This window comes from Sinocyclocheilus rhinocerous, unplaced genomic scaffold (genome assembly GCF_001515625.1).
Source record: "Sinocyclocheilus rhinocerous isolate Xijiao unplaced genomic scaffold, SAMN03320098_v1.1 scaffold61, whole genome shotgun sequence".
Taxonomy (NCBI): Eukaryota; Metazoa; Chordata; class Actinopteri; order Cypriniformes; family Cyprinidae; genus Sinocyclocheilus; species Sinocyclocheilus rhinocerous.
This window is the reverse complement of record NW_015640445.1, coordinates 1265307-1291491: the sequence shown is the minus strand read 5'-3', so window position 1 is coordinate 1291491 and position 26185 is coordinate 1265307.

Below are 26185 nucleotides of genomic sequence, written 5' to 3'. Positions count from 1 at the left end.
TGTACTGTGCACGCAGGTATATATTAATCGCGGTTAATCATCTGACAGCACTAAAATAAATAAATGCTACTACTACTACTACTACTACTAATAATAATAATAACATGATTGTATATTAAAGTAAGGGAGGAAAAAAAAAAAAGGTTAAATATTAAGTATATTCCCCCTGGACCAACTTTGTAAAGTCACAAAAAAAAAAAAAAATTATTAAAAATATAGGCAATTTTCATTGACAAAATAAATATTTAAATAAATAATATACATATGACTGTATATTAATGTCAGACAGGAAATAAAAGGTTAAATATTTTAACGTGTTGTAAAAGTACTGAAAGTAGCATAGTCTTATTGTAACACCCCTGTGGACTGTTTGTTGTGGTTTCTTCCCCTTTTGTTGGTTTAGCCCGTTCATCATTAGTTAATTATCCTCAGTGTGCTCACCTGTCTGCCCCTCGTTATCTGCCCTATAAGTTCCTGTCTCGTGTATTCTAGTATGGTCGGTTATTGTGAATGTTACCCTGAGTGTGTGTGTCTCTCATCTACCCGTATCTGCCTTGTTGTCTCTACATTAAACATCCTTATTTGAATCCTTGTCGTCCTCGTCATCCTGCCTGCCTCCACACACCTTGACCGTGACACTTATTAGTAACTGAAAGATCATCAAATATATGCACTATATAATAAACAAACACAAAGGTTGGCAGATGTGTAACACTTTGTGAAATCCTTATGAAATCACTAAGGCAGATTCAGTGCAGGTCGGCATCTTTAATGAAGATGACTTTGCTCGTTGAAGCCATAAGTTGCATGAATATTAAGCGATTTTATACTTTTTCTTTAGCTTACCAAGAACAAAGTAAAGTTTTTGTTTTATTTTTTTCCCAGTATTTGATCTGAGGAACTGCAAAGATTCTTCTAATTTTCATACATAATTTTTTGAAGGGGATACCCTGTATGTGATATAATCACTGATTAGAGGGGAAAAGGATGTTATGAAAGCAGAGACTAAATTAAGTCTCTCATGATTTTTTATGCTGTAATATGCAAGCAATATCCACAGGCAACCCCCTCGCCGGAAAAAAAAGAGAGAAAAAAAAAAGAAAAAGAGAAAAGTTAGCTTCTTTAATGGTTAATTATAAATGAACCAACTTGCAACATTCGAATAAGTGAGAGAAAAGAAAAGAGGCAAAATGTGCAGTACATGGTACTGTGAGGAATATGAAAACCAGACACTTGAGGAGACAGACAAACTGAAACAGTTGCTTCCAGTGGCCTCAATTCACCCAAAGTCAAGGTACAGCTAGTTCAGATGATGTCATCTGATGTTACAAACTCACTAGGCAACATCAAGTCCTGCACATTTTAATTCAAGCCACGAAGATCAGATGAAGTGCAAGTAAGTATAGAACAAATGCAGAAAGATAAAATTGTAAGATAAATGTAAACTAACAGCTTCAGAATCAGACTCACCCACACTTTTAATGACATTTAATGAGGGGGGCATAAATACTCTCCAATTATTGGCCTTAACTGTCTAAATACAAGCATAATTACATTTATTAATTAGTCTTTTATTAAATACTACAGATGAAACTTATATAGGCCTACCATACATATTTAACTGTACATTGTCACATAAGCAATCAGCCACTACACTGATTTTGTCAATGATAAGTCACAGTTCATTTTAAAATGTATGTGTTTGATTCACTAAGGAGGTGTTTACACTGTTTTAAACTAAAAACGGAAACACTTTTTATGCGTTTTGGCTGTTCATTTACACAACAATGGTGTTTTGGGGGCCTAAAAAATTGATTGAAAATGAATTTCAAAGTGCAAGTTTTTGAAAATGATACCATTATTGTCTCTGTGTAAACTTCACATAAGCAATCAGCCACTACACTGATTTTGTCAATGATAAGTCACAGTTCATTTTAAAATGTATGTGTTTGATTCACTAAGGAGGTGTTTAGACTACACTGCTTGTGCTCTACATTTTTGATTCATTAAAATGAACCAAAAACGAAACACGCTGGTTGCGTTGTGTTTTTGATGCATGAAAAAAAAATGCTCATGAGAATATATTGTTCTCTAGTCACAATCCTGTGTTGCGTTTACACCATGTTATAATTCCTATAATTACGAGATGAATTAACGTTTACACAAAACTGAAAACTATGCGTTTTGGCTGTTCATTTACACAACAATGGTGTTTTGGGGGCCTAAAAAATTGATTGAAAATGAATTTCAAAGTGCAAGTTTTTGAAAATGATACCATTATTGTCTCTGTGTAAACTACAAAAAAGTAAATTTGTAAAAACAGAGACGTCATGGGCACTGATATTACACGTTCAGTCAGTGACCTAGCTAACTACTGGCCTGGCATGCATAATACAGCATTTTTTGTTGTTTTTGCTGGATCCATGTGAACAGGGATTGACAATGTTGTTGTTTCTAATCAAAACATTTCAAAAACGCAAAGGAAAAACTTTCCATTTTTTAGTTCATCATTGTTGTGTAAACAGAACCAATACAGTTAGGAATCAGACTACACTGCTTGTGCTCTACATTTTTGATTCATTAAAATGAACCAAAAACGAAGCACGCTGGTTGCGTTGTGTTTTTGATTCATGAAAAAAAAATGCTCATGAGAATATTTTGTTCTCTAGTCACAATCCTGTGTTGCGTTTACACCATGTTATAATTCCTATAATTACGAGATGACGACCTGCACGTTCTTAGAGTTGCTCATGTTCTCAGAATTATGCATTTCTATGACACCACCATTACAACCAAACTGAATCTGTGTTTAGTTTGAGTAATCAATAGACACAACTATAGTTGTTATGCAAATTTTAATCACACTTTATTTTAAGGTCCAATTCTTGCTATTAACAAACCATTAACTACAACTTTTGCCTCAATAAACTCCTAATTTGCTGCTTATTAATAGTTAGTAAGGTAGTTGTTAAGTTTAGTTAGGGATTAGGGATGTAGAACATGGTCATGCAGAATATGTACTTTATAAGTACTAATAAACAGCCAATATATTAATAATAGGCATGCTAAAAAAAATACATCACACATGGTTATAACACGGCAGGTCAGACGCCCCTGACTGGTTCCCTTCATAATGAGTTCCGACAGAGAGCGAAAAAGACTTTTAGCCAAAGTGTTGGTCAGCTGAGATCTGTGCCTTGACCTGTCCTGTCCCAACTGTCCCGGATAAGCCCTGAGCTCCCCTTCCGGTAGCTCTTCGGCACTCCACGGAGAGGTGGCACACTCCGCTAATAGGCCATAATGTGTGCAATTATCAGCAGAGGGGTGCCGCAGTGCTGATGAGCAGTCTTAGCTGCCTTCATTAAGCTCTCTTGTTCCTCTCTGCTCCCTCCGAATGGACCGCGATGTGACTGCGAGGCCTCTAGACATCGAGAACCTCGCCATTAAGATGACAATAATAATAAAAACGGCCCATTAGCATAATAATACCTGCCATTGTGATTTGATGTGTCTTTAATTTAAATAGATGGAAAAAGACTGAGAATGAAGAGCGGTGAGCTCCAGGATTCAGTTTGTTATATGATGCCGATATTCCTCATTAGCCTTCCTAATTCACCCGCTCATTTATTTATATAGAACATTTGCTTAATTGCAACTAAAAGCCAATGAAAATAAAAAAGCAGAAGGAAAACGGCAAACCGTTTCCACGCGAATGCATTCTCCGAGAGGTTTTCCGCTGGATTTTGTTATTAATCTGTCTAAATACTGCTGTCTTTAAATACACAAACAAGTTCGTATAAAAACACACACCTGTATAAACTTATAAAAAGACTGAAGAATGTTGACTTGCGGCTTCCAGAAAAAAAAAAAAGGAAGCTGGTTGTGATTGGATGAGAAGAAAGCCGGGCCGTGTCAGGTCACCGGCAGAGCTCCAGTTCTGGCTCTGGTGGCAACAGCAGATGGGGAATTTATGACTGAAAGTACTTCCATGTTTTCCCATCATGCGTGCACTGGCGCTTACCAGAGAGGCTCACAGGGGGAGCGTGAATCGCATGTTAGTGCCTTGTGAAAGATGAGAGAGTGATGCAGTGATGGGTTTTGAGCGATACCGTAATATATTCCCCACGCTTAAACTCATGTAACATCGCACACCGGGACAGCTTCTTTTCATCCCCTGAATCGATGTTCTATTCAGCCTTCTAACGTTACAACCCTTAGGCATAAGGCTGTATATTTTGTAGATCCAAATCACATCTGTGCTTCTTCCAACATATTGGCCTCCCTATCAAGTTCATTTCAGATAAATGAGGTGCATGTTCTGTGCAGTCAGTGCCTCGTAATGTGTGCAGCAGCATCTGGGCCCGACAGTTATTCTGAACACATCTGATGACTAGGGGTGTAACGGTTAAAAAAATTCACGGTTTGGTTCGATATGACACAGTGGTGTCACGGTTTGGTACATTTTCGATAGGGGAGGGGGGTAATTGGTTACATCGCAATGTTGGAAATATTTCTGTTTTAAACCATGAAGGCGAGCCAATGGATATCACAAAAGCATGCGTTTACACATGTGCAAACTTTGCGCAAGTGTTAAGCCGGTGAACGTCTTAATCTCAGTCAATTCACTATGCAGAAAGTGAAAGATAAATATGAGAGAATAAAAAGCTTAAAGCACATGAATAAAAGCTTTTTATTTCATTGATTTTTATTGATGACTGCAGTGTTAATATTTTAATTATAGGAATATATTTCATTGTATGACAGACCTGTTTTAAAAGACCTTTTTAAAAACATTTTAATTGAGGAGTAAATAGCCTAATCTTGTCCTCGCAGCGCGTCAGTTATGCGGTAGGCATATTAATTGTAATTTTAATTTAATAATAAAAGTAACTTCATAATAATAATGGGCCTAATAAAAATAAGAATGTAACAGGCCTACATTAATTGAAAATGCCAAATCCTCTTAATATTGCCAATAATTGATGTTTTTGACAATATCTCTGGCTATCGTCGATAAGATCATCATCTTTCGATGCAACCCAGCAAGGGGAGGTTATCGCGGGGCAGACAGCACTTTGCCTGTTACGTCGTTTGGGCTGCCTTGTTGAGCGCGGGGACACTGAGAACATTATATTTCACACACTTTAAGAGCTTTTATTTTCCAAATGTATGCTAATAGGATTAATCCAACGAATTGCTCATTTTTGTAATGCGTACCGAACCGAAAGCCTCGTACTGAACGGTTCAATACGAATGCGCGTATCGTTACACCCCTACTGATGACATCCTGGCTATGATCATGTGTCTTCTGTGGGTTTCTGACCCACTGTGACCCACTTATTGTGTTATAAAATGTTATAATTTATAAAATCATATATATATCAAAACTACATGCAGGAACATGCATTGATATACCACCATTTTTTCTAACAATATTGCATAGAGAGTTCACATCCTTGTGTCAATATTTTCATTTGAATGATTTATATTTGCATTCAAATAACTTCCTACAGTTCAATTAATGAAGAAGCATGATGTCCGAATAAGCATAAATGGGTGCAGTTGCATTTTGATATTTCAGTTATCATATTGACAGTGTATTGAACTGTGACATATTGTGACACACACAACGTTACATGAGGTACTTGGAAATTACTTCAAACAACGTGAAGCTTCAATCAATGAAAATGCTCTCAATTTATGTTATACAAACACTGTAAATGTGCCTTTTCATAAATGCATGCACGCTTGTATGCTACTTATCATGCAGTGCTAACTGGATACATCTGTCATCCCATACCATCAGACGTACATTACACAAAAAAAGCAAAACAAAAACACAAAGCAAGACATGCTTATATCCACTCATCATGTAGTGCTAACTATATATTTGCATCAGTCATCCCATGCCATCAGATCTACATCAAAAAGCCTCATTTTTTAACTCTGTAAATAAAACAGAAGTGAATACTGTAAACAAAATAATGCCAAGATAATAACAATAGAATAACAAAACAAAACAATAAAAACTAAACAAAACAGCTAAGCAAAGCAAAACAACATAAAAAAACTAAGCAAAGCAAAATCAAAAAAGCTGACAAAACAAAAGTCAAATCTAAACCAAAACACATCATCACACATGCTTCAGTCTACTCATAAAAATATTGTAAGATTGTATAAAATAAAAATAAAATATTGTACAAAAGATTAAAATAATAGGATACTGTAAACAGAATAAGATACTCTAGAACAAAATAAAACACAACAAACCAAACAAATAAGCAAATTAAAACAAAACACAAAACAAAGCAAAGCAAAACAAAGCAAAGCAATAGCTACATACATGCAGTCGATGCAGACATACATGAGACTGTGATTGTACAAATGTGTGTGTTTGTATTCCACTCTTAAATGTGTCAAAAGGTAGTCACTAAATGTATTGAATGAATATATGACATAGCTTGATTTGAATGATGAAACATATACTGCAGGCAATCCACCGCTCCAGGCATGCTTGAAATTGTGTCTGTTTTTTCACTTTCTCTCTTTCAGCACAAACCTTTGCGCACTTAGTGTTCCAGACTGCATGTTGCTACACTTTTTGGATAACAACCTGCTGGGACATTACCCAGGAACCAGCAAGAGGCCCCTCAGAGGCTTAAGCTTTTATAGACATGCGAACCTTTGCCTAAAAATAAAACCGTAAGAACCAAATAAATAATGTCTTTAAAACAGCAAAAGAAAGGTGGGGGGCTTTCACATTTTAAATGAAAAGCTATAAATTTAGTAATAACACAGCATATGAACCATTATACTGCATATTCAAAGAAAACTGCATCCATTAGTTTTATGGGTCAAGGCTTCGTGACAAAATGGAACAGCTATGAGAAGATCTGAGTCAGTCTCGGTTAAAACTTGCACAAGGCTGTCTTTATGGTGTGACTCACCTGCCTGGCTTGCTGAGTGAGGGGAATACCGCACTGCTTCCCTCTGCATACCAGTTACTCACAGCATTCAGATTACACAGCATGAGGAGGAATCTGTGGAGAGCAAACCAGCAATGTTGGAGTCAGCAGGGGCATTCGGTTAAACTACAGTATACTAATGGGTAAACTACAAGCTAAATTAAAGTAGTTATGCTACAGTCAGTAACCTCTTTAGGTACACTATAACAGTTAACTGCTTTAAAATTACTTAAAGAGGAAAATTGTGCTAATTTAGTATGAGATTACAAATAGTATGACAAAACAGAGTAGTATTTAACACAATGAGAAGCCTAAACTGAGTGACTACATCTGTAATACATACGTTTAGATAAAACTAAAACTTAAAAAGCTAAACATTAATAACTATAAAACCAGACACATACTCTGACAAGCAGGGATTTCTGGGAACACTGTTGAGTGATGACTCAAACAAATCAGTGGGTATGTTTGGAATGGCATACTCCCACTCTTACTATTTTTGCAATATGCAGTATGCACAGTATGCAAATGTTTTGTATGCATGGAATACTGGAATAGCTTACATGCCAATATGTACAACCAAAACACACTATATGAGATACCCTATTCCACAATGTAATGCCGTATCCTGACAGTGTTTTAAGGAGGACCAAATCTTACTTGTGCATACACGAATTAATGAAAGAATGAATTAATTGATTAATTAAAGAATTAATAATATAAAAAAATAAATAAATGAATAAATGGCTTGGTAAAACTACATTTTCTTCTTGTTTTTACTTTTGTATTACATAATACTTTCTACTTATTACTTACCGTGTTACTTTTTGCACCTTTTTCAATTACTTTATTTATTCATTTTATTATTTTTAACTCTATTTTTATGCTTTCATTTATTTTTATTTGTATATATATATTTTTTTTGTATATTTATTGATTTCCACATGTATGTATTCCTACATTTAAACATATTATTTATGGCAAAAAGTGTCCAAATTTACTTTAATTTGCGATATATACTATATACACAATATGCTATATGTACATAAAAACGAAACAAGCAAGCAAGAAAATAAACAAACAAATAAATATTTACAAACAAAGATGATCTATTGTAAGAGTTTATTAATCAAGTTAGTTAATTATTATTAGTAGCCTAACAATTCTACCTATAGTTCACTACTTAGGAACACTAGTGCTAAAAGTGCACATTCTCGGGTGTTTATTCAGTGGTTGTTTGCTTTCTGGCCTGTTTCCCATGGTTTGTCAATCTGTATTATCTTCAATCAATAAATCAATCGGTCAATACATTACAAATGTCAGGGTGGGTGTTAATGACATGTGGGGCTTAAAAAGGATAATGCTATCCAGGAGCAGCAATCAATGGTTAGTCATCACACAAGAATGGGTCAACACAACAGTGGACAGCCTCAGTAGATTACCTCTGAGCTTCAACAAACAAAAGCTCTGCAGCTCTGTCCAATATCTAATAGCCAATCCCAGGATCCAGACGTTGGTAAACGAGAGGCTTCAGGCTACAATAAGGTCATAGCGGTACAGGCCTGATCAGGCACCTTAATTAACAATGAGTTGTAACCATGATCAAGGTTCTTCTGATGCTGCAGTAACAGAGGCAGTAAATGCAAGAGGAAAGCTGAATAGAGCACAATCCACAACTTCCACCTTCTCCGATCAATCCCCATAGATTTTCTGCTTTGGCACACACCTGCATGCTGTCAACAGGACATAAATTTAGTTTGCTCTCTCTTCTCTCCTCTTGTCCTTAGCCCTGTCATGTTTCCCCATTCATCCATGTTTTACAGTATTGTGAATAGAGTGCTGCAGCATTTTTGCAATGAGTTTAATTTGCTTTTATATTTTTCTCTTGGCAGAATATCAATGAGAGAAGTGAAGTCTATCGACTGCTCTGTCTTAATTGTCTCACTGAACCGAAAATCACTATGTGAAATAGCTTCAGGATGTGAAATTTTCAGATCATGTCACACCACACAGACTTTCCAAGATATCAAAGTGTGGCCCAAATCCACTGCAAACAAAACAAAACAAAACCTGGCCCCTCCCACGATTGTTGATTGACACTAACATTTTACCTTAGACCTGCCCTGAGTGAGCTGTCATCAGTCCGCCATTGTTTTGACGCCGGAGCAGGAGTAGACAAGAATGGCTCCTAAGCAATTGAAGTGCTCTCTTTTTGGATGTAATAATGAACATAGCAGTCGTCATTTACTCTCGACATCTGAGCCACTGAAGATGCAGTGGATTACCTTTGTTTTTGAAGGGAATGTGCCCCCCGATCTACCTAAATGCATTTATGTTCACGCAAATCATCCGTGATCCAGCTTCACCTACAGAAGAAGAGAGTATAAGGTTCTTTTATGAATCTTTGCAAATCGCCTTTGCTAATAACGTGCTAGTTAGCAAGTTCCGTGGCTAAAGTAAACAGTCTCGTCTCATGAGAACGGCTCGTCACCCCACAGAAGAGAGGGGCTGGTGAGTAGAGGTCATTAGCATTTAAAGGAACATGCATTAAAACGGCTTGCTGAGAGCTGATTTTGATAGGGTAAAAAGGGTGTTTTTTACACTACCATTGAGCAATTTTAACCAAAGTATGTTATAGACTTTTCATTAAGACCCTAAAGTATCACATCAACTTGTGGAAAATGGGCATCCGATGACCAATCAATTAATCAATTAATTAGACCTACTTCTGTTATCAGTCAGTCCAGAAAAATAGATTATTTGACTCAGGATAACTTCAATATGTTATTTGAAACAGTTTATAGCTCTGTATTTCAGAATTCATTATTGCACCATTTACATATTGATGATCATCTTGCACTGTTTAATTCTGTCTGTTTAAATGTCATGAACTCGGTAGCTCCTTTAACATCTAAACCTGTAAAAATATAATCTGCTCCCTGGAGAAATAATAACACCATCCGCTCTCTTCGTCAGACCTGTAGGAGAGCGGAAAGGAAATGCAAGAAGGATAAACTACAAATTTCTTATGAAATCTTTATTGATTCATTTAAGACCTTCCAAAGAGCTACGAGAGATTCTTTCTACCATAAATGCTGCTCTTAATCCTCCAATCCAGATTTTTAAAGAACCGTCTTTTCACTTGTGTGTGAGAATTGCTTTCTTTTTGTATTACAAATGCTACCAATTTGCCACTGCAGCCTATTCCATCTGGTTCTATCATTAATGACCCATCTATTCACTCCTCAACGTGGAGGGAGTTTGAGCCTATCTCCCTGGCCACTCTTTTAAAAATAATCGATCAATTAAAACCTACTGCTTCTCCGTATTATATTATTCCTTCATGTTTTTTTGTTTTTTTTTAACAAATTGCTAATACTATAGGTCCCAGCTTTCTTTATATTATTAATAAATGTCTTGAATCCGGTATAGTACCAGACTATATAAAATATGCAACAGTTAGGCCTCTTCTGAAGAAACCAAACCTTGACCCTTCTTTTTATTCTAATTTTAGACCTATTTCAAATTTGCCTTTTATTGCGAAGATTTTAGAAAAAGTTGTATTCAATCAATTGCAGGATTTTTTGAGTGCCAATTCAATTTGGGATACATTTCAATCAGGCTTTAGAGTGTGCCATAGTACTGAAACAGCTCTTTTGAAAGTTTGTAATGATGTACTCATCTCTACAGACTATTGCAATTCTGTTATGTTAGTACTTTTAGGCCTAACAGCAGCATTTGATACAGTTAATCATTCCATTCTCATTTCTCGTCTAGAGCACTATGTGATGTTTTATAAACAAATTTCGGGAGGAGCATGCACAGATAATTAACACGGCCAATTGTGCAATTGTGAGTAAATTTTCTATCGTCTTTTTAGGCCTGTAATAAGAAGAGCGTGCAAAGTAAATATCTTTAGCAACAGTGTGAAAGTGAATAGCACATAACTGCAAAATTAGCCTTACCGGTATAAACATGTCTATTGGTACAATGCAGTGTTGCCAGACGTACGATAATTATCGCATTTGTACGATAATTTTGATCTCTGTACGATGTACGATCAATAATGAGAAAAAAAAAATCCCATAATGCACATAATTTCATAATTTTATGACAATTCAAATTCCGCTTGCAACACAGGCCCTCACATCTCAGTATTTCCGTCCTGGAATTTAAAAAAAAAATTTCGTCCTGGAGTATTTCCAGCTCCCGTAGCAGATGCTAGCGTGAGGCTGCCTCCATTAGCAGTGCAGGCTACACAGGCTCTTCAGGACGTCACAACCCCACCCCCTTCCCATGGCCTACAGCTACGGCAGCGGAGCCATCCCAAGCGTGAGCACGCCTCCGCAAGCGGTTCCGGCACGTATCTTTCCTCCTCCCCCTCACATGCTTGCCCTTCCTTCTCGCTATCTTCCGCCACGCCCCTACCCATCCCTCCGAATACTCCCGCCTTGGAACCACACTCCGTAGCCAGCAACATCAGGACACAAATTTTGTCAGAAGCCTTCAGAAGCCAGAGGCCTTCAAGACCTGCGTGCGGTCAGACCGCTTCCATATCAAAGAAGCTCACCGAACCCTCATCAGCCGACCCCTTTAACGCCAGTCCATCCCTGTTCACTCGAACTCCTGACCCACCATAGCTAACCCCCTTTAACATCACCTAATCCATCTATAACGGCCCATCCCCACTTCAGCCATCCCAACAGCACCCCACTCCCGCAGGAGCCTTACCTAATTCCCACACTGCCACAGCAGACCCCGTTCCCGCAGGAGCTTTTCCATATTTCCCCACTGCTGCAGCAGTCCCCACTCCCGCAGGAGTTTTTTCCATATTTCTGCTCCCGCAGAAGCCTTATCTGTATTTCCCCACTGCCGCAGCAGTGTCTGCTCCCGCAGGAGCCTTCTCTGTATTTCCCCACTGCCGCAGCAGTGTCTGCTCCCGCAGGAGCCTTCTCTGTATTTCCCCACTGCCGCAGCAGTGTCTGCTCCCGCAGGAGCCTTCTCTGTATTTCCCCACTGCCGCAGCAGTGTCTGCTCCCGCAGGAGCCTTTTCTGTATTTCCCTACTGCCGCAGCAGTAGCCGCTCCCACAGGAGCCTCATCTGTATTTCTCTACTGCCGCAGCAATGTCTGCTCCCGCAGGAGCCTTTTCTGTATTTCTCTACTTCCGCAGCAGTGTCCGCTCCCGCAGGAGCCTTTTCTGTATTTCCCCACTGCCACAGCAATGTCTGCTCCCGCAGGAGCCTTTTCTGTAAGGAGCCTTTTCTGTATTTCCCTACTGCCGCAGCAGTGTCTGCTCCCGCAGGAGTCTTTATCTCTCTCTCCCACTGCCGCAGCAGTGTCTGCTCCCGCAGGAGCCTTTATCTGTATTTTCCCCACTGCCGCAGCAGTGACCGCTCCCGCAGGAGCCTTTATCTGTATTTCCCACTGCTGCAGCAGTGTCTGCTCCCGCAGGAGCCTTATCTGTTTTTCTCTACTGCCGCAGCAGTGTCTGCTCCCGCAGGAGCCTTATCTATATTTCTCTACTGCCGCAGCAGTGTCCGCTCCCACAGGAGTCTTTATCTCTCTCTCCCGCAGGAGCCTTATCTGTATTTCCCCACTGCGGCAGCAGTGTCTACTCCCGTAAGAGCCTTTATCTGTATTTCCCCACTGCCGCAGCAGTGTCTGCTCCCGCAGGAGCCTTCCTCTGTATTCTGTATTTCCCCACTGCCGCAGCAGTGGCCGCTCCCGCAGGAGCCTTATCTGTATTTTCCCACTACCGCAGCAGTGTCTGCTCCCGCAGGAGCCTTTTCTGTTCTTCTCCACTGCCGCAGCAGTGTCTGGTCTCGCAGGACCCTTCTCTATATTTCCCCACTGCCGCAGCAGTGACTGCTCCCGCAGGAGCCTTTATCTATATTTCTGCACTGCCGCAGCAGTGTCTGCTCCCGCAGGAGCCTTATCTGCATTTCCACACTTGCCGCAGCAGTGTCTGCTCCCGCAGGAGCCTTTTCTATCTTTCTCTACTGCCGCGATAGTTGCGTCTCCCGCAGGAGCCTTTATCTCTCTCTTTCAGCAATGAACGCTTCCACAGAAGCCAAATTCTCTTCCTAGATACTGCAGCAATAAACGTATACCAAAGGACGTACAGCACCCCTCTAACATTAAGCCTTGCTTTTTGGGGTGCTCGTAATCTGGCTGCTGTCCTGTTCTAATTGCTTTTGGGGGAGCACTTTTGGGCCGGGCTGGACAGGGGGAGGGTGCCCCGGGCTCGGAGCTCTCTCCCTGGACAGCACGCCAAATACGCATAACCTTTATTTAATTATACGTTAGTGTGAACTCGTGAAGTGATGTTTTATAAACAAATTTCAGGAGGAGCACGCACAGATAATTAACACGGCCAGTTCATCATTAGTGATTACACCATTTATCCAATCAGCGCAAGAGAAAACTCCTATAAATAACCAAGTACGTCCTACCTTCGTTATCTCTCGACTTTCAGCATCCCTACGCCACCCCGACCCCGCACCTTCAGCATAGTTTCTACCCCAGCACGGGGAGAAGCACTCGGGGGGGAGCGCTTTTGGGCCGGGCTGGACACCGAGCTCGGACCCCTCTCCCCGGACAGGGGAAGGGTGCCCCGGGCTCGGGAGTCTTGCCGAGCTCGGAGCTTTCTCCCTGGACAGCACGCCAAATACGCATAACCTTTATTTAATTATACGTAAGTGTGAACTCGTGAAGTGGGCCTACGGGGTAATGTTCTGAAATGGTTTGCATCTTACTTGCATAACAGATGTTGTGCAGTTAATATCGGAAACCACACTTCATCTGTATCCAAGCTTACCTGTGGAGTCCCACAAGGTTCTATTCTTGCTCCCATTTTATTTTCTCTTTATATGCTTCCGTTGGGGAATATTTTTAGGAAACATGGAATTTCCTTCCATTGCTTTGCAGATGATGTTCAAATCTACTTACCATTAAAAAAGGAGATATAAATTATTTTGAGGTCATGGCAGCCTGTTTGAAAAACTTACAGGGATAGTTCACCCAAAAATGAAAATTCTGTCATCATTTACTCACCCTCATGTCGTTCCAAACCTGTATGAGTTGCTTTCTTATGTTGAATATAAAAGAAGATATTTTGAAGATTGCTGGTAATCAAACAGTTGGTGGTTGCCATTGACTTCCATAGTAGGAAAAAAAAAAACTATGGAAGTCAATGGCAACCACCAACTGTTTGATTACCAGCAATCTTCAAAATATCTTCTTTTATGTTCAACATAAGAAGGCAACTCATACAGGTTTGGAATGACATGAGGGTGAGTAAATGATGACAGAATTTTCATTTTTGGGTGAACTATCCTTTTAACTAATTGGATGTCTACAAATTTTTTTTTTTGCATCTTAATGAATCGAAAACTGAGATTTATGTGTTTGGTCAAGCATCCTCCTCAGTCACTTTAAAAGCAAAGTTCTCTCAATTTAAGTTTGATTTGAAACCACATGCTAAAAATTTGGGCTATATTATAGATAGTCACCTTAAAATGGATAAGCAAGTTAATTCAATTGTTAGGTCTTGCTTTTTCCATCTTCGTTAAATCTCAAAAATCAAGTCATTTCTTAATTTTATGGACACAAAAAAGATTATTCATGCTTTAATTTTATCATGGCTGGACTATTGTAATCCACAGTGGCGTACCATGGGGTTTCAGTCAGGGCCTTCAGTAAGCAACTGTAAACTACATACCCACATCTTACACATCTCTGTAACAGCTAATGCAGCCATATGCATCGCACCACGTACACCTCCATAACAATGTGCATGATACAATACTCGTCAAACTATAAAGCATTCACCTGTCACTTGTAAATAAAGTCCATGCGTCTGTCATTCCATGTCCCTTTACTCGTATTAAAAAGTAAACGCGGCCAACAAAATAACTTGTGCTCGGTGCTAGCTGTTAGCCACTCATAGCACTCATAGTTGCAATCTTTGAAATGGCACACAAAACCTTTGCTGGCCTTTGTTAGCGAATTCAGTTTAGTTGTAGGTCTTCCTTCCTCAGTTATTTCTCTTTTGTCTGCAAAAGAACGCCTTGAAAATGGCGTTTTAGTAGATCGGCAACAAGATCTGGTGTAGGCGCCGGCGATTGCGGCTGTCATTTTCTTTTCATTGAATTTCACTTTCATACCTTGGGAATTCCCGACTAAATGCTGGGGGTAGCACTGGGCACGTCGCTAGACCCAGAGGGCGAGATTGACGCGCACATGTAAGTGGGAGCACATTACGCCAGTACTTGCCTCCCTCCATTGGCTGCCTGTAAGATATAGGATTGATTTTAAAGTACTTATATTTGTTTATCAGTCTATTCATAAGTATGCTCCTACATACCTTTCTGACCTTATTTCAATTCATCAGCCCTCCAAAGTTGATGTATTTCCTCAGCGACCAGCACGGATCAGCTCTAGGCATGGCGGCAGCAACAATACTACAGCGAGAATAGAAGTTACGCCTTCTTTCTTTGCGTGAACATTTGGGCGGTGTTATGCAAATCTTCCCACATCGTGACGCAGACATGTGGGGGCGTGTTAGAACGAGCCGTTTTAGGTAGGCGTGGTTGACTCTTAACTTTTATAAAGAATATCTCTTTGGATTTGAGACTTAAGTCTTTGCAACTTTACAGATCTTCTTACAGAATACAGAATAGCTTACCACAACACATTAGATTAGCACCCACTTTGTCTCATTTTCAAGCATAAACTTAAAGACTACTTTTTCGCTCTTGCTTTTAAATAATGTGTATATATGTGGCCTTTTGTTTTTTCTTCTCTTAACTGTGTTTTAGGGTTATATTGTTTTCTTTTTGTTGGTATTTAGTTTTATCTTTGAATTGTAAAGCACCTTGGACAATGAACATTGTAATTATATGGTGCTATATAAATAAAAGTCTAAGACTACATCTGTCCTGACATCTTCTCAGGAACAGCGTTAGGTGGACCATTATGTGCCAATAACAGAAGAATGACTCTCTGCCACTGTTATGATTTACATCAAGCACCATTTCAAATCTAGTGCACCTGTATTCCCATACATTCCCAGCTCATTGATCTGTGATCCTGAATGTTTCCTGAGGCAGAGCTGCCGACTCGTTAGTGGAGCACCGTATTAGCCTGGTGAGTGTGAAATCTATTCACTTCCCCTGTGCTTCATTTGCCCCTCCTTTAGCTGGTTTCCTGCTCTTCCTATTCAGCCTTGTTTACCTGGTAAGCAGAGTGTGACAAAAGGAAATTCCCACAGCCTGAGGTGGGCCCCAAGGGGGAGGAGCGGGGCATTACTCAAGGCTGATGTGGACTTCCTGCCCCTTCCCCTGCCCCTGTGGTTTAATTATCATGTGCATCCTTGTGGAGATGAAATAATGGGGACTCATGCCCTGGTGCTCCGAAACTACATGATGCAGAGGTTGCTAGAATTGGACAATGTTACATAGTTTTGCTTAAAGGGGCAGTTCATACAAAAATGAAGTTGTTATTTAGTCACCTTCATGTCATGCCAAACCTGTAAGACTTTCTTTCTTTTACTGAACACAAAAGAATATATTTTGAAGAATGTTGGGGGAATGTTTTAATAATACAGAATTGACTCACTGTATGGACAAAAAACACTGAGACATTTCTCAAAATGTGTTGTTTTGTGCAAACAGATTTGGAATGACATGAGGGTGAGTAAATGATGACAATTTCCATTTTGGGGTCAATTTTTTCTTTAATGCCATTCAAAACTCTCTATCCAGACGGAGAACCAAGTACAAGAACACTGTACTTGGACTATTTTAACACAAGCTAATCATTTTCAGACTACACGAGGATGCTTGAACTTCAAAGGCTGACTAGTGAATGATGAAACTAAGGAATGAAAAACAAATATGTGCCTTTTCAAACCGTCTGGTGCAAATTTACCCATGGCTATCTGGGATAGGTGAAGGAGAGCAGAGGTTAAATTATGGTATGGATTTCTCTGGGTCAAATCATCTCCTAATCCAATTTCATTGCACGGGTCACTCATTCCAAAGATCTCTGCTGATGATTACCTGAAGATCTGACATGCTTTACATACAACTTCATGAACCAATTATCTCTGCATGGCAGTAATGCAAAAAGAGCTAGAAGTTTAATTACATATTTAGAGATAGTCAGTTTTTGCTCTCTCTGATTCTTTTTAAAAGCCTGCTGGTTTCCACTGGGATTTGCTCTCTGCATGACAGCAACGGTGCAACGTGATTTGGAAATAAATGATTTATACCTCAAACTGCCTTTAAAGGCACAAAACTGTTGCATCTACACCTTTGTACTTCTCACAGGAAATAATAAATTACTCTTTGGGATGGACTTCTCGTGGAAGTCAGTCGATAATCCGAGTCTGGTTTGTGGGATTAAATTTCAAGTACATTTTGAAAGGAATAATTCATTCGAAAAGAATGAAAAAAGCATTTGGACCAATAACAATTATTGCTATCAGATGTGAGATTAATAAACTCAATTTGAGGTAATAAACTTCACAGGATACTGGCGGAAAGTGATATAGCTTGGCGTGTTGTGCGGTAGTGAAACATCACAAGACTGAAATCATGAAAACCGTTTCTGGAAATTGAGGTTTTAAACTGTAAAGCATACAATCCAATTTTCTTATCCTGCTACCTCTATGACAGCGGTAGTTATGAAGACCATACAATTGTGGCTACATTTGCAGCCCAGACGTGAGGATCCGGAGGTGAGTGTATCAATCTGAACAAGACTCGCTGACTCTTGTATGTTAATGAATAGACTTTCCGGGTAACCCCAGACAAAGTCAGGGTTCACAAAACCTTCATTTCCTCCCATTAATACAGCTCAGAGACAGGCGTGGGTGCAGACAGGGTAAAAGGTGAAGGCAACGCTCTGCTGAACCTCAGAGCGGATCAAAGCGAATGTCACATGAGCCTCCGAGTCGAGGGAAGACTTTCTGCACTCACAGTTCATAACCGAAGCATATTCTCAGTGTGTATGACTAAATCCAGGTCAATTCCCTGGAATGGAAATGGTGCTCAGTTGACCATAGCCAAAGCACACTGCTTAGACAAAATGAGTCTAACCATTTAAGCAGAATCAGGCATTAGTGGTCAGGAGTGTAGGAACCATCAGAAAGAGTGGGAGAAAGACTTTAGAAACCTTATCAGCTTGACTTATGAATATTAATTAGGTGATGTAACATTCACCCAGGATGTTGGAGCTGGGGAAACACTAACATCTGGTGACCCTGGTGCCCCAAGACAGTGGAGTAAAGTGTCTTTAACAGAGTACTGGCCCCTGACCAGAGGGAAGTAAAGTACTAACTGATTAACTAACTAAATAAACACTTTTACACTGTTTTTGTGCACTGCTTTTAAGTTAGTAAAATATTTAGTAACACTCTATTTTAGGGTTTAGGATTAGGGTTAATAAACATATTAATGCCTTATTCTTCTTCTTATTATCATACTTTATTATTAGTATTAGTTCAATAAATTACAATAAAAGTAATTAAAGTATTAAAAAATAAATGAAATGCAAAAAAAGCATGTTTTCCTATGATTCAAACACTAGACACTTTGAATAAGAAGTTTATTGTTACTTAACCAGCTGATTATTCTATTTAATTGAAAAATTGTATTAAAAGTGTTGATTTCAATGTGTCATAATTTAGAATTAATTAACATATTGGGAAAAACAGACCTGTAATGTGATAATATAGCAGATATACTATAGATATACAGTGCCCTCCACTAATTTTGGCAGCCTTGGTAAATATGATCAAAGGTGGCTGTAAAAAAAATCTGCATTGTTTATCCTTTTGATCTTTCAAAAAATTCACAAAATTCTATCCTTTCATTGAAGTAAAACAATTGAAATTTGGGGAAACTCACATTATGAAATAAATGTTTTTCTCTACTGCATGTTGGCCACAATCATTGGCACCCCAATAAATTCTTATGAGTAAAATATCTTTGAAGTATTCCTATTTGCATTTTTTTTTAGCACACCTGGTTGACTAGGGGCATGAAATTGTCCAGCAATGACTTGCTGTTCCACAGGATTATAAATATGAGGAATACAAAAGCCACATTCCCATAATCATCCATCACAAGGAGTAAAACCAAAGAATAAAGTTCTGATGTGCAGAACAAGATTGTTGAGCCTCACAAAATAGAAAGTGACTGTAAGAAAAAAAGCTAAAGCATTGAAAATCCCCATTCCCACCATCAGGGCAATCAGATCAAATCAACTAACAATGTTACAAATCTGCCTGTGTCTGTATCGTCCTAATGCATGGTGAGGAGGAGAGTTTGAGTGGCCAAAGACTCTCCAAGGACCACAGCTGGAGAATTGCAGAGATTAGTAGAGTCTTAGGGTCAGAAGGCCTAAAAAAATATCAATCAGCCTCTACATCCCCACATGTTGTTCTGGAGGGTTACAAGAAAAATTCTCCTCGCTCATCCAAAAACAAACTCCAGCATATTCAGTTGTGAGACACAACTGTAACTTCAAATGGGACTGGCTTCTATGGTCAGATGAAACATAAAAAAAAAAAAAGCTTTTTGGCAGCAAACCGGGCAAAAAGTACCCCATACCCATGGTTAAATATACTGCTGAATGTTTAATATTGTGGGCCTATTTTTCTGCCGGAGGTCCTGGACATCTTGTTCAGATACATGGCATTATGGATTCTATCAAATACCAACAGATAAAATATCTAAACCTGACTGCCTCTGCTATAAATCTTATAATAGGCTGTGGTTGGATTTCCATCAGGACAATAATCCAAAACAAACATCAACACAAAAATGTGTCACTGAGCACAAAATGAAGCTTCTGCCATGGACGTCCCAGTTCCCTCACCTGAACCCTATAGAAAATGTGTGGGGTGAACTGAACAGAAGAAGCATCAACATGGAGCTGGATCTGGAGAGATTCTGTATGAAGGAATGGTCTTCTGATCTCTAGTCAGGTGTTCTCTAAACTCATCAGGCATTATAGGAGAAAACTCAGAGCTGTTATCTTGGGAAAAGGACGTAATTGGTTGCCAATAATTGTGGCCAACGAGAACTCGAGAAAAACATTTATTTCATAATGAGATTTTCCCCACACTTTGCATTGTTTTATTTCAATGATAAGTTAGAATTTTGTGAATAGTTTGAATGAAAGATCAAAAGAATAAACAATGCAGATTTATTTTCACATCCACCATATTTACCAATGATATCAATATTAGTGGAGGGCACTGTAAATCTTTTCGGTGTCTATATCCTCCAGGCTGTAAATCAGCGTAGCATATAGTGAAAATTCGAAAAAATTGAAAACACTTTTTCCACAAAAACCGACAATGGAGAACTTCACAAAGCCAACATCTATGAAAGAGCTGCAATTGCTAAAACTTTAATCACAGACACCAATGCTAAAAAAATATGGTGTCATGGATAATATTGAGAAATATGGTGTCATGATCAAAAAACCTGAGCAGTTGGAGCACCGAGAAGAACTTTAACATCTGCCCTGCCCTATTTGTATGGACAAATATGGACAGATAGACAGATAGATATAAATATAAAAATGGAGAATTACTGCAAATGTAACAATACTAATACATCATTCATGATTTTAATTGCTTGTAATGAACTTGAGTTCAATTAGAAGGAGTAAAATCAATATATGGTGATCAAGAGCGAGCTGCAGGCAGAGGAAGTGGATGTGGAAGTCATCAGGCAGGCCACCGCTGGACATTAATGGGGATGCATGCTGCTTCTCTCCTGCAGGTTGATTGTGTATTGAGCGATTAACCTCTGCTAGTCAAAGCTTAAGCTGATTGCTAATTAGCTTGTGTCTGCACAAAGGAAATGCATTTCCTGGCAATGTATGATCTACTCAGATGGATATATCCGTATTAAATGGCTTTGTCTTAAGAGATGTATTAAGTGAGAAAAGAAGTCTGGGTAACACTATTTCGATAGTCCACTTTAGACATTCTATTAACAGTAAGTAACTTTGCAACTACATGTCAACTAGCAGTTAGTAGAGTATTAGTAAACTGTCTGCTTAATATCTTCTAACACTTTCTTTGTCAACATTCTACTAACCCTAAACCTACCCTAACAGTCTACTCTGAAAATTAGTTGACATGTAGTTGACATGTAGTTACAAAGTTACTTATAGTTAATAGAATGTCTAAAGTGGACTATCGAAATAAAGTGTAACCGAAGTCTGGCTTCAAGACAAACCTTTACTGCTGAGTCAGGAATTTCCTATGAAAGGGAAAAAAAAAGAAGAAAGAGAAAATGACTTCAACAGACAGAGAGACGCTGGGATAGACAGATAGATGGAATGAAAATGAAAGGTAATTAAAAAAAATGAAAACACTTTGTAGAGCAGCAGAGGTAGATCTGTTCCACCAACTCTCTGTACAGTGATCAGTATTGACATTACCATTAGGCCCATCTCCATAATGAGCCTTAGGGTGAAGATCCTTAGAGGCGCATTAGACAAACTTTTAAAGTATCACAGTCTAAGAACATGAACATACTTTTTATTCCCTCACTATTTTCCTTATGGTGTTACCTGAGCACTCCATAGTAAAAAACATGATGCTCGGTTTTGTCCTATTTATTCATTTTTTACAAAAAAGATCTCTTTTATGATGAATGTGTTTTTAATTTCTGTATCAATATTCATTTTAATATATATTTTTAAACATTTTAGGGTGATAAAACTGTCCTAATACCATGAAAAAAATTCAAAATAAAATTGTAGAGATGAAAGTACTTGTATAATCAGTTATTGTAATATCTTTAAAAAGTTTTAACAACATTGCTTCACTGCTTGTTAATTTTTTGCTAAAACATTTGTCACGTAAATGTCATATTGCCAACTAACATGCATAAACATTAAGAAGAAGAAAACAAAAACATAACATGAAATTGTGTCATAGTGAAGACTTCTGTAGACCCTTTAGACTGGTTGCTAAAGTCACCAAATCTCTTAAAATATGAAATAGTTTCACCTCTTTATGACAAGGCAAGGTCAGTTCAGGTTGTAAAATGTCATGTGGTGCAACTGAATGAAAACTGATGAAATTTCTAAATTAATAAATCATCATATTTATAAAACAAATCATTGAAAAAAAGTTTATATTTATAAACTTATACTTATAATGGACATAAAATAATTATGTGTACACTTCATTTAAGGTGAAAGAAAAATGTGTTATAATTTTTTTTTTTTACTTCATGGATACATGACATTACATTTTTAGTGTGATTAAATTATTGTATTTATATATATATATATATATATATATATTTATTTTCTTGAAAATTGTATCAACATTTTTCAAAACCATAGTAAAACAGGCATGAATACAAAAGGTACATTTCTAAGAACTTAGAAGAAGGCACATGAGTTTTAAACAAGATTTTTCCTTTTTTTTTTTTACCATTGTCACTCTTACGCAGCAAAGGTTCATTGGAAAACCGTCTCTAGATACACTGTAAAAAATAAAAAAATAAAAAAATAAATCCATAAAAATAAGACACCGTTTGCTGTATTATTATGAAGGAATTTTCTGTATTTATTTTTTACAGGTGTTTTACCTGTATTTTGAATTTTGCACTTCATTGTGTTGTGTTTTAGGGCTGACAGAAATGTCTGTAAATTACTGGATAATGTCCTGGCAGAAACTTACCGTTTTTTTTTTGTTTTTTTAACATTGTTGAAAAACTTCCAAAGACTACCTATACACACAATTCACTGCAGTTCCCAGCTGAAATGAACTCTAGAGGCATTAAAACATCACCAATTTAGTCCTTTTCGCACAGATTATAATTACGGGGGCAGATTATCTATTAATAAAAAATATTTTTGCACTTTTATCTGTTTAAGATAAAACTCAATGTGCATTGAAAGTGACACAAACCATGCAAGAGACGACATACTGTTATGTCATACGACATACTGTTATTATTTTGCAGAAATGTCACCATATGCACACAATTCCAATGAGCATGGGTCGCTCTAACAGTATGTCAACCCCAGCTAACCTCTAATAACACAAGAAGTCTTCAGTTATTCTAGGAGCTGTTCAACTGCAAATATTGCAGCAAAGCGTGATATTTTCTAATCAAAATATTGCACTGTCCCAAAGGGCCACCATGTTGGAAAGTGCTAAAGGTGGGCCTCAGACATGCTCAAATCTGTAGTGACTGACTGGAAGTCCATTCCACCTGCATGCACTGCATTTGCTGAGAAAGCAAGGTGAAATTCTCAGATGACCACAGTGTGGGTCAAAGAAAAACAGCAGGCCTTGAAACTCACAGGCCCTTGGCTGAAGAAATCCTCCATGCGTTGTGATCTATTTCAGCACCAACTAAAAACCTGTGGGATTGAGACACTCAAAACTGCCTATGAACATAGAAAAACACCAAGTCTTAAAAGAAAGACAACTTTATTTGAATCATTATCTGGAAATAACCACATCTAGCACTGTCAGTGTGCAGATCTTCATGACTCCGTGGTTCTTTCAGTTGCAAAACAGGCCAGAACTGTGAATGTGCAGAGGGGATGGAAAAAAAAAAACATGGTACCCATCTGCCTCAGTAATTTCAACATATGACAACCAGAAAACCTGAGCCAGTATGAGACCTTTGCATTATGTTTCATATGGGCACATCATATACAAACATACAGAATGCAATGCAAACAATGTTAATTTCGGATCAAACACTTGCATATACAGCAAAAAAAGTTCTGATGTGCAAACAAACTATTCAGTTTCAACTAAAATGATCAGGGTAATTGTGTGCTGGTTTTAATTGAAAGCACTCTGTCAGTATATATAGCACAAAAGAACCGTAAGTAAAAATAGCAGGCATCTTGCATTCATTAAGCGTGTTTGTACTGCAGTGCAAGTACGTCTTTTAAGTGTAAGTCCCATAACTCACTCGTCTAAATTACAGCTAAAAAAGCAAGTAATTATTATTCACACTTGAAAAGTATACAAGCGGTTTTGAAACATTGCACATTTTTCTATTTGCCGAGCTTGAGAAAAACAAATGTTTTGTTTAGTGTTTGCATGCATTTCTGTCTTTAGAAAAAAAACATTCTCTCATTACACAGACCGCTTGGTGGAGTCTCTGGTAGACAGACACCACAGCAGCCTCTAACATCTTTGGCACCTTCTTCATAATGGGGGCAAAACATCCCCTACGTCTTTTTCTCTCTCGCTGTTTTTTCACATGGCATCACAACATGTACATTCTTACCTAAATTTTCCACGGAGCAGTTAGAAATGCTGCCACTAGACTACAGGTCAACACATGATGCTGTTGTTCTGCTTTAGGGCCCAGATTTTTACATGAAGTGGAGACTGAATACAGTACCAAAAATAGCTAATTTACAAAAGTAATAAAAAATGTCAAGAAATATTACTAGAACTTAATACTTAATTTTTTGTAATTGTTTTGTACTTTAGAACCAAAGTACAAAGTCCTAAACAAATACTGTATATGGAGACTCCTGAGAAAAATTTCCTTAATTTTGTATAAAAGCGAATAGAATCTTTTCTTGAAGTGTATTTGAAAACTTAAAAGTATATTTTCAAAATATGTACTTCCATATACCATATTCATTCAATAAAATGGCACTTAAGTATATTTAAAGAGACTTTTGTTTTTTAATACTATTTGTTTAGTTAATATTACTTTTAAAGTTAATATGGTAACACACTATTATAGGGACCAATTTTCACTATTAACTAGTTGCTTATTAGCATGCCTATAATTATCATATTGACTGTTTATTTGTACTTATAAAGCACATATTCTGAATTACCATGTTCTACATCTCTAATCCTACTCAATACCTAAATTTAACAACTGCTTTACTAGCTATTAATAAGCAGCAAATTAGGAGTTTGAGGCAAAAGTTGTAGTTAATGGTTTGCTAATAGCGAGAACGGACTTTTAAAATAAAGTGTGAGTGTTAATATATTTTACATGTACTAAATTGCAACTTCATTGATACAAATGTGTAAACAAAAATGTATTTAAATACTTGGCATACAAGTTTCAATATAAATTGCATTAAAGCAAATTTTGCAGTTCAACATTCTTTAAACATTTTTCAAAGACAATACAAGTAATTCACAAGTTACATTTTATTATTTGAATTTAGCACTGCTTTTAAAGGGATAGTTCACTCAAAAATAATTTACTCACCCTCAAGCTATCCTAGGCATATATTACTTTCTTTTTTTATTTTTTTAGACGAATCCAATCGGAGTCATATTTAAAAACTTCCTGGCTCTTCCAAGCTTTATAATGGCAGTGCGTGGGTGTTACTTTTCAATAGTCCAAAAGAAGTCCGATAAAGCGCATCCATCCATAATAAAAAAGTGCTTTACATGGCTCCAGGGGGTGAATAAAGTGAAGTGGCGTGTGGCCAAGTATGGTGACCCATACTCGGAATCTCTTGTGCTCTGCATTTAACCCATCCAAGTGCACACACACAGTAGTGAACACACACACCCGGAGCAGTGGGCAGCCATATTGCTGCGGCGCCCGGGGAGCAGTTGGGGGTTCGGTGCCTTGCTCAAGGGTCTCACCTCAGTCGTGGTATTGAGGGTGGAAGAGAGTGCTGGTTATTCACTCCACCCACCGACAATTCCTGCCGGACCTGTGACTCGAACCCACAACCTTTGGGTTACAAGTCCGACTCTCTATCCATTAGGCCACGACTGCCCCAAAAGGCCTCCTGTAGCAAATCGATGCGTTTTTGTAAAAAGAAATGTCCATATTTAAAACTTTATAAACAGTAATCTCAAGCTTCCACTAACGTCTAATGTATTCCACTAACGTATTCGTCTGACAGAAGAAAGTCATGCACACCTAGGAAGGCTTGAGGGTGAGTAAATCATGGGGTAATTTTCAAATTTGGGTGAACTATCCCTTTAAGCCTTGATCATGATCATAATCAAATCCACCGATTTAGCCATTTTATAGATGCTAAGAGCTTTGTTAGTTAATACAGCTGTTTCCTAGACTAATTGCAATTCCAAAGGATCTTCATTTACCTTAAAGGAATGCTCATGAAAAAAAATAATGATTATAAAATGTCATTTGCTTGCCTGAAAACAAACAAAGAGAAACAAGGGAGGGATTAAAGTCAATACCTATTCAAAATTCA